The sequence below is a fragment of the Pseudophryne corroboree genome, unplaced genomic scaffold, assembly GCF_028390025.1.
Source record: "Pseudophryne corroboree isolate aPseCor3 unplaced genomic scaffold, aPseCor3.hap2 scaffold_1071, whole genome shotgun sequence".
Classification (NCBI taxonomy): domain Eukaryota; kingdom Metazoa; phylum Chordata; class Amphibia; order Anura; family Myobatrachidae; genus Pseudophryne; species Pseudophryne corroboree.
Window position 1 is genome coordinate 85,850 of NW_026967698.1, and position 15,773 is coordinate 101,622.

Here is a 15,773-nt window from a genome sequence, read left to right on the forward strand (position 1 = left end):
AAATGGTGCACTGCGCAAACACTGCGGTCACCAGGGGTTTACGTAAACGGATGAGGGAGAAGATTAGGAAGGGTAAATATGTCGACATGTTCACCCTTACGGATGACATGCGGAAGGCATTCGATAAGGCCAAAAAGGTCGGAGGCATCGGTGAGAATGCATTTCGCAATTTTCATCAATGGCTCCGAGGGTTTTTAGTGTTCACAGCGTGCTACGCCGAATCGAGGCCAACGGAGTATCACAACACGGTCAAGTATTTGTTCTTGGTGCACGAAATGTGTTTGACCTCCAAGGGTTTATGCGTGGAGGGACTACGATGAGAAATTCCGTCGTAACCAAGACGGTAACCCGACACTACCCTTGGGGTTCAAAGACGTTGAAGTCTGGTTGAAGGTCACTCAACATAATAAGCCTCTTTATGAGGCCCAGGGCGGCAAACCGGGTTCGGGTGTCCGGCCGAGCCCGCTTCTGGGTAATAAAGGTAAATGCTTCGCTTTCAACGAGGGCAAGTGTTCTCGGGGTTCTAACTGCCGTTTTCGCCACTCCTGCAAGGTGTGCGGCGGGGGGCACTCGGCCAAGGATTGCCCGTCCCCTTCCGGTTCCCGGCCCTCTGACTCTGCCGAGGTGCCTGGAAGTGGAAAGTAAGGCATTTTCTCCCATTAACGTCCCGGAATTGGCTAAATGGTTGGGTGCTTACCCCGACGTTACGTCGGGGTTGTTCTTGTTAAACGGGTTCCGTAGCGGTTTTAGGCTTCCCATACCGGATTCGGTCCTCGTGGTCTCCAGGCGCAATCTGAAATCCGCGCGCGATTTCCCCTCAGTGGTCGCCCATAAGGTGCAGGCTGAAATCAAGTTGGGGCGCATGTGCGTCCCTTTCCCGTCCCCTCCAATACCCCGGCTGTGCATCTCTCCGTTAGGGGTGGTTCCCAAGAAAGCCCAGGGTCAATTCCGCCTCATTCAACATTTGTCGCACCCCCGTGGTGGCTCGGTCAACGACGCCATCCCGGAGGAGGCTTGCAGGGTGAGATATCAATCCTTTGATGTGGCCCTGCGTTTAGTCCAGAGGGCGGGTCCCGGCGCACTCATGGCCAAGCTGGACATGGAGTCCGTGTTCCGCCTGCTGCCCATACACCCCGATTCCCTTCGTTTCCTTGGTTTCAGGTTAGGGGGTGGGTTTTACGTTGACAGGTGCTTGCCCATGGGGTGTTCCATTTCTTGTGCCTACTTTGAGAAATTCAGTTCGTTTTTACATTGGTGCGTGGTGTCAGCCTCCGGCCATACGGGGGTGGCCCACTACCTAGACGATTTTCTCTTTGTGGGTCCAAGGGAGGGGTCGGTTTGCGGGGACGTGCTGTGTTTAGCCCAGAGTTTGTTCGGTCGCCTAGGCGTTCCCGTGGCCTCGGATAAGACCGAGGGGCCCACGGTGTGTCTCAGTTATTTGGGCATCGAAATCGATTCGGAGGCCGGTTGCTGCCGGCTTCCGGCCGATAAGGTGCACAAATTGCTGGGTCTTATAGAGCAATGCCTCCTCAGTCGTAGGGTCAGACTACAAAGGGTTCAGTCGTTACTTGGGTCTCTTAATTTTGCGTGCAGGATCATACCCATGGGTCGCGTTTTCTGCCGTAAACTCGAGAGAGCCATGTCAGGGGTTCGGAAACCTCACCATACGATTTACATTTCACGCGAGATTAGGGAGGATTTGAGAATCTGGTCCACTTTTTTGGTTTCTTTTAACCGGGAGGTGTTATGGCCAGCAGAGCGTTGTTCCAACGCCGCGCTGCAACTTTTTACCGATGCCGCAAGGGGTTCGGGATTTGGGGCTTTTTTCAGGACAGAGTGGTGCGCCGCGCCTTGGCCTTCAGCATGGGTCTCCCGAGGTTTTACAAAGAACTTGCTTCTTTTGGAATTGTTCCTGTTAATAGTGGCCGTCGAATTGTGGGCACTTAGCTTGTCGGATCGGAGTATTGTGTTCCGCTGCGACAATCTGGGAGTCGTGCACGCTGTTAATAACCAGCGCTCGTCCTCTCCGGAGGCGCTGCGCTTGTTGCGTTATTTGGTGCTTAAGTGCTTGAGGCATAATATTCATTTCACGGCTGTGCATGTCCCGGGGGTTGACAATAGAATTGTTGACGCACTGTCGCATTTTGAGTTTGGTAAGTTTAAGGAGCTGGTTCCCGATGCTGCTGTTGGGGGTCTATCGGTTCCGCCCTTCCTGTGGACAATCATTGACTAAGGCGGTGGATTTGCCTCGTTGCCGGTATGTGGGCCGAGGGGGCAATAGGTGAACAACGCCCCGGTGAGTGGGACTTGCCCATGCGGGCTAGATACCGGCTTAGGTATGGAAGCCTGGTCTCAGTTTGGCTAGGCTTGCGCCTGGCTTCTGGAAGGTTTATATGTGTGTTATATTATGCGCCTGTTGCGCGAACCCGGAAACGTGTTTTACCCGTCGGTTCTTGAACGGCTAGCGTTCAGGAATGGAGGGTGTGAAGTGAATTTTTAAATTTTCCTCCGAGGGGGCCGAATTACAATTGGCATCACACATGGTCCACGGGAGGTTTTTTGAGTTTTCTCCTTCACTCGGGTTCTTTATGTGCATGTTTAGTTATGTTCTCTGTAATCTTTATAGTGTGCTGACAGTAGGAATTTTCTTTTGCAGCTACTGTGGACGTCTTGGATCAGATTTGGCTTATTGGCCAATTCTTTCATTTTTTGGGCGGAGAGGCATCCTATGGCAGGGCGAACAGGCGAATTTTTTGGGGACAAGGTAGTCAGATGGTTGGGCGTTAGAGGTTTGCGTTGGATGGGTTTACTTCGCTTGCTGTTTCGCCATGAGCGAAGATGGGGGCGGCCCGGCTGGATTGTCATTCACCTTGGGGGAATGATATGGGTCGAGTCAAGGGCATAGATCTCATCCTGAGTATCAAGGCGGACTTAGTGGCGTTGCGGGCATCCTGGCCCCGAGTGGTAATTGTATGGTCTGACATGGTGCCCCGTTTTAACTGGCGGGGTGCTGTTCGTTTTTCCGCAGTTGAGAAAGCGAGGAAGAAAGTTAATTCCGCGGTGTCTGTATACGTGCAGGCGATAGGGGGTTTAGTTGTTAGGCACCCGCTCTTGGTTCTGCGCAATGTACAGTTTTATAGGGAGGACGGTGTTCACCTTTCCCCTGCCGGTATTGGTGTGTTTTTGGAAAGTATCTTCAGAGTAGTGTCGGGTTGAGTCTTTCTGTTGGTTTTGGTTGGATGGCGGTCTGCGGTTTTTTGTTAAAATCCTTGTTGTGGCGGAAAGTCGCTACCAGCCAGCGGTCAAAGTTACATAAGTGGTCACTGTGGGGCACCCCCTTTTGATTGAACAGCGAGTGTGCCCTCCCCTTGCGGGTGGACTACGGATGTTCCCGTGCGGGTTCGTCCACGGCTCTGCTAAAGTAAGGGGGGTGAGTTCTGCACAGTGCGGGTTATGTTAAGGAGGCGGTTGTGAGTCCCCTCCTATTTTATTGTTTATTATAGTTGACTGGTGCTGGTGAGTTGGTAGCGCCTTTTCTCGCCATCCTCCGATATTCTTAGTTTAAACGACAGGTCATCAAACAATAAATATCTGTTGACCTTTAAATCTAGCAGTTGGTGTCCGTGTGGTTATTTCTTAGTGATAAGCTAGCTAGTTATAAATGTTAAGTGCGTCAGAATAAAGTCATGGGTGGCTTACTCACCAGACAACTGCGGGGATTGTGGATCCTCACTTTGTGGGCTGGCCAATAGAGCTAGTGGTGGCACGGCCGACACTGCGGAGATGCGGCGTTGGGGTGGAGATGCTGGTGCTGGAGCAGGAGCCTCAAGACGGCGTTTCTTGGGTGGCCCCGTTGCCACAGTAACCGAGCCCTGTGATGGGCGCCTTAGTGTCGGTGGATTTGCCGAAGAAGAACCTGTGTGATAAGATAATCATTAAAATTATGTGTTTCTATGTGTTTGCAGAATATGTGTATACAGTTAAATCTTACCGGCATTGCCACCATCTGCATCTCTTGGCAGTGTTGGCTATGGCCTGGCTGTGCTGCTTCTCTGGCGTACTGTAGAAATATGAAGAATGTCCTTATGAACATACTATTTTGGTGATATGTTTTTACAAATTCATTATTATGATGTAAACATATGTGGTACCTGATGATAATTAAACTAAACGATGCTAATGCATTTCTGCCTGACGTCATTGGGTGCGTAATCTTTAAATTAGCATAAATTATGGAAAAAATACAATACACAAAGGCGCATAATGCAAACAATTATACTACTTAAAAACAAAGCGTTGTAGCTTGACACAACCACAATATTGCACGCTGAGGTCCCAATTTTGGATAATAAAAATAAAACACTAGTCAAAAATATCTTGTAAAAATTGGAAACATCACAACCAAATATGCAATCTAAAACACATCAAGCACACAAAGGGTAAACCATAACAACACACAATATTCATAAATGATATGAAATGTATTTACAAAAAACCTTTGTTTGAAATTTAAAAAAATAAAAGCATGAAAACACACCTACAAACATTTACTTTTGACTTCCAACACCAGAAAAACTCAAAGGAAACCAGTAATAATTAAAAAAAAAACAAAAAAAAAAAACAGTACATCAGGCCTGGCCACCTGTGGCTCTCCAGATGTAGTGAAACTACACATCCCAGCATGCCCTGCCACAGTTTTAGCATTCCCTAATAGCAAACCTGTGGCAAGGCATGATGGGACTTGTAGTTTCACAACAGCTGGAGAGCCACAGGTTGGCCAGGCCAGCACTACATCACCAACACATTAGAAGAATGAACAAACTGACAACCACAATTAGCTAGAAGACATTTCAGACAACTAAGGACAAAGCACACATGCTTAAATTGTTTATAAGTAAACATAAATAACTCACCATCCTGCCTTGGCCGATCCGAATCCCGGACATAAGTGGCACCAACCACTTCTTGAGAAATGAGTGAACGCACAGGCTCCTCCCAATCGCGGTAAGATGCACGGAAGGGGGGTCCACCCCCGGTTTGGCTGGCTGATTTAGCCTCCTTGGCCATCTTCGCCTTGCCACGGTGCTTTATGTCGTAAAAACGCTTACGGCACGTGTCCTCGGTCCGCCTCACCACACCCTCACTATTCACAGCCGCAATGACCTTCCCCCACAGAACGCTCTTCCTGCGTGACGACACCTTTGCAGCATCATGGCCAAACAACTGCCGATGATGCCTCATCAGCTCCCGCACCAAAGCCATATTCTCAGCGTAGCTAAATTTGACATTGTGGCCAGTCTTTGTAGTGGTGCGTGGCTGCGGAGCCACAACACCATCACTATCACTGGAGGCTGCAGCAGCAGCCACCCCCTCCTCCTCACTAACCCCCTCCACCTCACTCACCTCCTCCCTCTCACTCACCTCCTCCACCTCACTCACCTCCTCCCTCTCACTCACCTCCTCCACCTCACTCACCTCTGACTGGGACATAATCAGGACAAACAACAAATAACACTGAGAAAAAAAACAAGAAACACACTCCTCCACTACCACTACACACCACACACCAAACACACACACACACACACACACACACACACACACACACACACACACACTCACTCACAAACAATGACAATAGACGTTAAATAAAAAACTATGACAAAAAAGTAAACAAACGTTTAAATAACTACACAACAAGTATGACAAGACTACTTACACACACAGTACAGCACTCAACAATCGCAAAAAAGCTCCTCAAATCCTCCACAAACTCCAAGCAACTCACCAACTCCTAACACACCTTCCTCTCTCCTCTCCACTAGCTAAACCCACGAGGTGCGGCCGGTTTGGGGCGTTTTTATAGTAATGTGCACAGACACTCCTCCATCACAAATCAAACCAATCACGGACGAGTGACAAAAACGAAACTTAGAAAAAAACCGCGGCCGTGGACGGACAAACACTGCCGTAACCAAAATGTGACGCAGTCGTAAAAAAAACACATAACACGGCCGCAAAACCAATAAATCGGACGCATTCTACCTTACAAAACTATGAATGACATCGACATCGGAAAACACGAAAAAGAAAAATACGACAGCTTAGTAAATTAGTCGTAATAAATTCAAAAAGTTGCACAATTACACATTCGATGTCATTCGTGATGAATCTCACTCCAAATCGGTACTAATATGAATTTTAGTAAATATACCCCTATATGTATGTTGTATCCTTTTCTTATATGGTGTGGCACCCTCATTCACATTTAATTAATAGTATGTCCCCTCAGTATAGTACCGATCACAATAGTTCCATTCACACACTTTTTAAATATATATATATATATATATATATATATATATATATATATATATATATGGGTGAGAATAGTGGTAGTATGGCGCCACAGGTTTGTGTAAGCAGGTTATATATAGGGTTATACAAATATACCCCACCGTAGACACTCCTTTGTAGGTATAAGGTGTCAGCTAGCCTCCAAAAAGATTAGACAGGGATAAACTGTCTACAATTTAAAGGTAAAAAATAGGGGGATGGAGTGCCAGCGACCAACGGTGTCTAATGGTTTTTAAATATGGTATGAAGAAGTGGCTGGATACATTCGGATAAAATTATAAAATTCAATTTAATTTATAAAAAATTCAATTTAATTTATAAAAAAGATAGGTGGGATAAAAAAAGGTTTACAAGTATAAGGAGATATTAAAGAATACAACAAGGGTATTTTAAAAAACATAAAACGGATATAAAGCATACAAGAATTAAAAAAAAAAAATTTTTAGTTAAAAGAGAAAAAATGCATCAAAATTCTAAAAAGATAAAAACAATGCTTATCTTTTTGAAATGGAGGGTCAGTTTAGAGGTACACCCAACGCGTTTCGTCCATCTGACTTCATCAAGGGGTATATACCCAGTTATTGGGGCCCCAACACTTTCTGACTGCGGAATGCAGCCCTATTATAACACGGCGTTCTGCTTTCTAACGCCGCGTGTATCAGCGGGCTGACCGCGGCTCTCCTGTGTGGGAACACCCGCGTGACTCGATACTGTCAGAGGGCTGTTTGCAATGCGGTATGCCTACAGCTATACCCTACGGTGGGAGCAGCACCTATTCTCAAGCACAGAAACAAATTCAAAGGTCTATATCAGACCGGCAATGTAAAACAGTGGCTCAGCTAACTGATGGAAAGGACACAACCACTATGTGTATAGGAGAAGGGGCTGGGTACAGGAGAAGGGTACAGGAGAGGGACTGGGTGCAGGAGAAGGGACTGGGTACAGGAGAAGGGTACAGGAGAGGGACAGGGTACAGGAGAAGGGAACAGGAGAGGGACTGAATGCAGGAGAAGAGTACAGGAGAGGGACTGGGTACAGGAGAGGGACTGGGTACAGGAGAGGGACTGGGTACAGGAGAAGAGTACAGGAGAGGGACTGGGTACAGGAGAGGGACTGGGTACAGGAGAGGGACTGGGTACAGGAGAGGGACTGGGTACAGGAGAAGAGTACAGGAGAGGGACTGGGTACAGGAGAGGGACTGGGTACAGGAGAAGAGTACAGGAGAGGGACTGGGTACAGGAGAAAGGTACAGGAGAGGGACTGGGTACAGGAGAAGGGTACAGGAGAGGGACTGGGTACAGGAGAAGGGTACAGGAGAAGGGACTGGGTACAGGAGAAAGGTACAGGAGAGGGACTAGGTACAGGAGAAGGGTACAGGAGAGGGACTGGGTACAGGAGAAGGGTACAGGAGAAGGGGCTGGGTACAGGAGAGGGATTGGGTACAGGAGAAGGGTACAGGAGAGGGACTTGGTACAGGAGAAGGGTACAGAAGAGGGACTGGGTACAGGAGAGGGACTGGGTACAGGAGAAGGGTACAGGAGAAGGAATGGGTACAGGAGAAGGGACTGGGTACAGGAGAGGGACTGGGTACAGGAGAAGGGTACAGGAGAGGGACTGGGTACAGGAGAAAGGTACAGGAGAGGGACTGGGTACAGGAGAAGGGGCTGGGCACAGGAGAGGGATTGGGTACAGGAGAAGGGTACAGGAGAGGGACTGGGTACAGGAGAAGGGTACAGGAGAAGGGGCTGGGTACAGGAGAGGGATTGGGTACAGGAGAAGGGTACAGGAGAGGGACTGGGTACAGTAGAGGGACTGGGCACAGGAGAAGAGTACAGGAGAGGGACTGGGTACAGGAGAAAGGTACAGGAGAGGGACTGGGTACAGGAGAAGGGTACAGGAGAGGGACTGGGTACAGGAGAAGGGTACAGGAGAAGGGACTGGGTACAGGAGAAAGGTACAGGAGAGGGACTAGGTTCAGGAGAAGGGTACAGGAGAGGGACTGGGTACAGGAGAAGGGTACAGGAGAAGGGGCTGGGTACAGGAGAGGGATTGGGTACAGGAGAAGGGTACAGGAGAGGGACTGGGTACAGGAGAAGGGTACAGGAGAGGGACTGGGAACAGGAGAGGGACTGGGTACAGGAGAAGGGTACAGGAGAAGGAATGGGTACAGGAGAAGGGACTGGGTACAGGAGAGGGACTGGGTACAGGAGAAGGGTACAGGAGAGGGACTGGGTACAGGAAAAAGGTACAGGAGAGGGACTGGGTACAGGAGAAGGGGCTGGGCACAGGAGAGGGATTGGGTACAGGAGAAGGGTACAGGAGAGGGACTGGGTACAGGAGAAGGGTACAGGAGAAGGGGCTGGGTACAGGAGAGGGATTGGGTACAGGAGAAGGGTACAGGAGAGGGACTGGGTACAGGAGAAGGGTACAGGAGAGGGACTGGGTACAGGAGAAGGGTACAGGAGAAGGAATGGGTACAGGAGAAGGGACTGGGTACAGGAGAGGGACTGGGTACAGGAGAAGGGTACAGGAGAAGGAATGGGTACAGGAGAAGGGACTGGGTACAGGAGAGGGACTGGGTACAGGAGAAGGGACTGGGTACAGGAGAAGGGTACAGGAGAAGGGACTGGAAACAGGAGAAGGGACTGGGTACAGGAGAGGGACTGGGTACAGGAGAAGGGACTGGGTACAGGAGAAAGGTACAGGAGAGGGACTGGGTACAGGAGAAGGGTACAGGAGAGGGACTGGGTACAGGAGAAGGGTACAGGAGAAGGGCCTGGGTACAGGAGAAGGGGCTGGGTACAGGAGAGGGATTGGGTACAGGAGAAGGGGCTGGGTACAGGAGAGGGATTGGGTACAGGAGAAGGGTACAGTAGAGGGACTGGGTACAGGAGAAGGGTACAGGAGAGGGACTGGGTACAGGAGAAGGGTACAGGAGAGGGACTGGGTACAGGAGAAGGGTACAGGAGAAGGAATGGGTACAGGAGAAGGGTACAGGAGAAGGGACTGGGTACAGGAGAGGGACTGGGTACAGGAGAAGGGTACAGGAGAAGGAATGGGTACAGGAGAAGGGACTGGGTACAGGAGAGGGACTGTGTACAGGAGAAGGGACTTGGTACAGGAGAAGGGTACAGGAGAAGGGACTGGGTACAGGAGAAGGGTACAGGAGAAGGAATGGGTACAGGAGAAGGGACTGGGTACAGGAGAGGGACTGGGTACAGGAGAAGGGACTGGGTACAGGTGAGGGACTGGGTACAGGAGAAGGGTACAGGAGAGGGACTGGGTACAGGAGAAGAGTACAGGAGAGCGACTGGGTACAGGAGAAGGGTACAGGAGAAGGGGCTGGGTACAGGAGAGGGATTGGGTACAGGAGAAGGGTACAGGAGAGGGAATGGGTACAGGAGAAGGGTACAGGAGAGGGACTGGGTACAGGAGAAGGGTACAGGAGAGGGACTGGGTACAGGAGAAGGGTACAGGAGAAGGAATGGGTACAGGAGAAGGGTACAGGAGAAGGGACTGGGTACAGGAGAGGGACTGGGTACAGGAGAAGGGTACAGGAGAAGGAATGGGTACAGGAGAAGGGACTGGGTACAGGAGAGGGACTGTGTACAGGAGAAGGGACTGGGTACAGGAGAAGGGTACAGGAGAAGGGACTGGGTACAGGAGAAGGGTACAGGAGAAGGAATGGGTACAGGAGAAGGGACTGGGTACAGGAGAGGGACTGGGTACAGGAGAAGGGACTGGGTACAGGTGAGGGACTGGGTACAGGAGAAGGGTACAGGAGAGGGACTGGGTACAGGAGAAGAGTACAGGAGAGCGACTGGGTACAGGAGAAGGGTACAGGAGAAGGGGCTGGGTACAGGAGAGGGATTGGGTACAGGAGAAGGGTACAGGAGAGGGAATGGGTACAGGAGAAGGGTACAGGAGAGGGACTGGGTACAGGAGAAAGGTACAGGAGAGGGACTGGGTACAGGAGAAGGGACTGGGTACAGGTGAGGGACTGGGTACAGGAGAAGGGTACAGGAGAGGGACTGGGTACAGGAGAAGGGGCTGGGTACAGGAGAAGAGTACAGGAGAGCGACTGGGTACAGGAGAAGGGTACAGGAGAGGGACTGGGTACAGGAGAAGGGTACAGGAGAGGGACTGGGTACAGGAGAGGGACTGGGTACAGGAGAAGGGTACAGGAGAGGGACTGGGTACAGGAGAAGGGTACAGTAGAAGGGACTGGGTACAGGAGAGGGACTGGGTACAGGAGAAGGGTACAGGAGAGGGACTAGGTACAGGAGAAGGGACTGGGTACAGGTGAGGGACTGGGTACAGGAGAAGGGTACAGGAGAGGGACTGGGTACAGGAGAAGGGAATGGGTACAGGTGAGGGACTGGGTACAGGAGAAGGGTACAGGAGAGGGACTGGGTACAGGAGAAGGGGCTGGGTACAGGAGAAGAGTACAGGAGAGCGACTGGGTACAGGAGAAGGGTACAGGAGAGGGACTGGGTACAGGAGAAGGGAATGGGTACAGGTGAGGGACTGGGTACAGGAGAAGGGGCTGGGTACAGGAGAAGAGTACAGGAGAGCGACTGGGTACAGGAGAAGGGTACAGGAGAGGGATTGGGTACAGAAGAAGGGTACAGGAGAGGGACTGGGTATAGGTGAGGGACTGGGTACAGGAGAAGGGTACAGGAGAGGGACTGGGTACAGGAGAAGGGTACAGTAGAAGGGACTGGGTACAGGAGAAGGGTACAGGAGAGGGACTGGGTACAGGAGAAGGGGCTGGGTACAGGAGAGGGACTGGGTACAGGAGAAGGGGTTGGGTACAGGAGAGGGACTGGGTACAGGAAAAGGGACTGGGTACAGGAGAAGGGTACAGGAGAGGGACTGGGTATAGGAGAAGGGTACAGGAGAATGGACTGGGTACAGGAGTAGGGTACAGGAGAATGGACTGGGTACAGGAGAAGGGTACAGGAGAGGGACTGGGTACAGGAGAAGGGTACATTAGAGGGACTGGGTACAGGAGAGGGACTGGATACAGGAGAGGGATTGGATACAGGAGAGGAACTGGGTACAGGAGAGGGACAGGGTACAGGAGAAGGGTACAGGAGAGGGACTGGGTACAGGAGAAGGGTACAGTTGAAGGAACTGGGTACAGGAAAATGGTACAGGAGAGGGACTGGTTACAGGAAAAGGGACTGGGTACAGGAGAAGGGTACAGGAGAGGGACTGGGTATAGGAGAAGGGTACAGGAGAATGGACTGGGTACAGGAGAAGGGTACAGGAGAATAGACTGGGTACAGGAGAAGGGTACATTAGAGGGACTGGGTACAGGAGAGGGACTGGATACAGGAGAGGGATTGGATACAGGAGAGGGACTGGGTACAGGAGAAGGGTACAGTAGAGGGACTGGGTACAGGAGAGGGACTGGATACAGGAGAGGGATTGGATACAGGAGAGGGACTGGGTACAGGAGAAGGGTACAGGGGAGGGATTGGGTACAGGAGAGGGACTGGGTACAGGAGAAGGGTACAGGAGAGGGACTGGATACAGGAGAGGGACTGGGTACAGGAGAGGGACTGGGTACAGGAGAGGGACTGGATACAGGAGAGGGACTGGATACAGGAGAGGGACTGGGTACAGGAGAAGGGTACAGGAGAAGGGACTGGGTACAGGAGAGGTACTGGGTACAGGAGAGGGAGTGGGTACAGGAGAAGGGTACAGGAGAAGGGACTGGGTACAGGAGAGGGACTGGGTACAGGAGAGGGACTGGGTACAGGAGAAGGGTACAGGAGAAAGAACTGGGTACAGGATAAGGGTACAGGAGAAGGGTACAGGAGAAGGAACTGGGTACAGGAAAAGGGTACAGGAGAGTGACTGGGTAGAGGAGAAGGGTACAGGAGAAGGGACTGGGTACAGGAGAAGGGTACAGGAGAGGGACTGGGTACAGGAAAAGGGTACAGGAGAAGGGGCTGGGTACAGGAGAAGGGTACAGGAGAGGGACTGGGTACAGGAGAAAGGTACAGGAGAGGGACTGGGTACAGGAGAAGGGTACAGGATAGGGACTATGCACAGGAGAAGGGGCTGGGTACAGGAGAAGGGACTGGGTACAGGAGAGAGTCTGGGTACAGGAGAAGGGTTCAGGAGAGATACTGGGTACAGGAGAAGGGGCTGGGTACATGAGAAGGGTACAGGAGAGGGACTATGCACAGGAGAAGGGGCTGGGTAAAGGAGAAGGGACTGGGTACAGGAGAGGGACTGGGTACAGGAGAAGGGTACAGGAGAAGGGACTGGGTACAGGAGAAGGGTACAGGAGAAGGGTACAGGAGAAGGGACTGGGTACAGGAGAAGGGTACAGGAGAGGGACTGGGTACAGGAGAAGGGTACAGGAGACGGACTGGGTACAGGAGAAGGGGCTGGGTACAGGAGAAGAGTACAGGAGAGCGACTGGGTACAGGAGAAGGGACTGGGTACAGGAGAGGGATTGGGTACAGGAGAAGGGTACAGGAGAGGGACTGGGCACAGGAGAGGGACTGGGTACAGGAGAAGGGTACAGGAGAGGGACTGGGTACAGGAGAAGGGTACAGTAGAAGTGACTGGGTACAGGAGAAGGGTACAGGAGAGGGACTGGGTACAGGAGAAGGGACTGGGTACAGGAGAGGGACTGGGTACAGGAGAAGGGTACAGGAGAAGGAACTGGGTATAGGAGAAGGGTACAGGAGAAGGGTACAGGAGAGGGACTGGGTACAGGAGAGGGACTGGGTACAGGAGAAGGGTACAAGAGAGGGACTGGGTACAGGAGAAGGGTACAGTAGAAGTGACTGGGTACAGGAGAAGGGTACAGGAGAGGGACTGGGTACAGGAGAAGGGTACAGGAGAGGGACTGGGTACAGGAGAAGGGGCTGGGTACAGGAGAAGAGTACAGGAGAGCGACTGGGTACAGGAGAAGGGACTGGGTACAGGAGAGGGATTGGGTACAGGAGAAGGGTACAGGAGAGGGACTGGGCACAGGAGAGGGACTGGGTACAGGAGAAGGGTACAGGAGAGGGACTGGGTACAGGAGAAGGGTACAGTAGAAGTGACTGGGTACAGGAGAAGGGTACAGGAGAGGGACTGGGTACAGGAGAAGGGACTGGGTACAGGAGAGGGACTGGGTACAGGAGAAGGGTACAGGAGAAGGAACTGGGTATAGGAGAAGGGTACAGGAGAAGGGTACAGGAGAGGGACTGGGTACAGGAGAAGGAACTGGGTACAGGAAAAGGGTACAGGAGAGTGACTGGGTACAGGAGAAGGGTACAGGAGAAGGAACTGGGTACAGGGGAAGGGTACAGGAGAAGGGACTGGGTACAGGTGAGGGACTGGGTACAGGAGAAGGGTACAGGAGAGGGACTGGGTACAGGAGAAGGGGCTGGGTACAGGAGAAGAGTACAGGAGAGCGACTGGGTACAGGAGAAGGGACTGGGTACAGTAGAGGGACTGGGTACAGGAGAAGGGTACAGGAGAGGGACTGGGTACAGGAGAGGGACTGGGTACAGGAGAAGGGTACAGGAGAGGGACTGGGTACAGGAGAAGGGTAAAGTAGAAGTGACTGGGTATAGGAGAAGGGAACAGGAGAGGGACTGGGTACAAGAGAGGGACTGGGTACAGGAGAGGGACTTGGTACAGGAGAAGGGTACAGGAGAAGGAACTGGGTATAGGATAAGGGTACAGGAGAAGGGTACAGGAGAGGGACTGGGTACAAGAGAAGGGTACAGGAGAGTGACTGGGTACAGGAGAAGGGTACAGGAGAAGGAACTGGGTACAGGAGAAGGGTACAGGAGAGGGACTGGGTACAGGAAAAGGGACTGGGTACAGGAGAAGGGTACAGGAGAGGGACTGGGTATAGGAGAAGGGTACAGGAGAATGGACTGGGTACAGGAGAAGGGTACAGGAGAATAGACTGGGTACAGGAGAAGGGTACAGGAGAGGGACTGGGTACAGGAGAGGGATTGGGTACAAGAGAGGGACTGGGTACAGGAGAAGGGTACAGGAGAGGGACTGGATACAGGAGAGGGATTGGATACAGGAGAGGGACTTGGTACAGGAGAGGGACTGGGTACAGGAGAAGGGTACAGGAGAGGGATTGGGTACAAGAGAGGGACTGGGTACAGGAGAAGGGTACAGGAGAGGGACTGGATACAGGAGAGGGACTGGGTACAGGAGAGGGACAGGGTACAGGAGAGGGACTGGGTACAGGAGAAGGGTACAGGAGAAGGGACTGGATACAGGAGAGGGACTGGGTACAGGAGAGGGACTGGGTACAGGAGAGGGACTGGGTACAGGAGAAGAGTACAGGAGAAGGGACTGGGTACAGGAGAGGGACTGGATACAGGAGAGGGACTGGGTACAGGAGAAGGGTACAGGAGAAGGGACTGGGTACAGGAGAGGTACTGGGTACAGGAGAGGGACTGGGTACAGGAGAGGGACTGGGTACAGGAGAAGGGTACAGGAGAGGTACTGGGTACAGGAGAGGGACTGGGTACAGGAGAAGGGTACAGGAGAAGGGACTGGGTACAGGAGAGGTACTGGGTACAGGAGAGGGACTGGGTACAGGAGAGGGACTGGGTACAGGAGAGGGACTGGGTACAGGAGAAGGGTACAGGAGAGGGACTGGATACAGGAGAGGGACTGGATACAGGAGAGGGACTGGGTGCAGGAGAAGGGTACAGGAGAGGGACTGGATACAGGAGAGGGACTGGGTACAGGAGAGGGACTGGGTACAGGAGAAGAGTACAGGAGAAGGGACTGGGTACAGGAGAGGGACTGGATACAGGAGAGGGACTGGGTACAGGAGAAGGGTACAGGAGAAGGGACTGGGTACAGGAGAGGTACTGGGTACAGGAGAGGGACTGGGTACAGGAGAAGGGTACAGGAGAAGGGACTGGGTACAGGAGAGGGACTGGGTACAGGAGAAGGGAACAGAAGAAAGAACTGGGTACAGGAGAAGGGTACAGGAGAGGGACTGGGTACAGGAAAAGGGTACAGGAGAAGGGGCTGGGTACAGGAGAAGGGTACAGGAGAGGGACTGGGTACAGGGGAAAGGTACAGGAGAGGGACTGGGTACAGGAGAAGGGTACAGGAGAAGGGACTGGGTACAGGAGAAGGGTACAGGAGAGGGACTGGGTACAGGAGAAGGGAACAGAAGAAAGAACTGGGTACAGGAGAAGGGTACAGGAGAGGGACTGGGTACAGGAGAGGGACTGGGTACAGGAGAGGGACTGGGTACAGGAGAAGGGAACAGAAGAAAGAACTGGGTACAGGAGAAGGGTACAGGAGAGGGACTGGGTACAGGAAAAGGGTACAGGAGAAGGGGCTGGGTACAGGAGAAGGGTACAGGAGAGGGACTGGGTACAGGGGAAAGGTACAGGAGAGGGACTGGGTACAGGAGA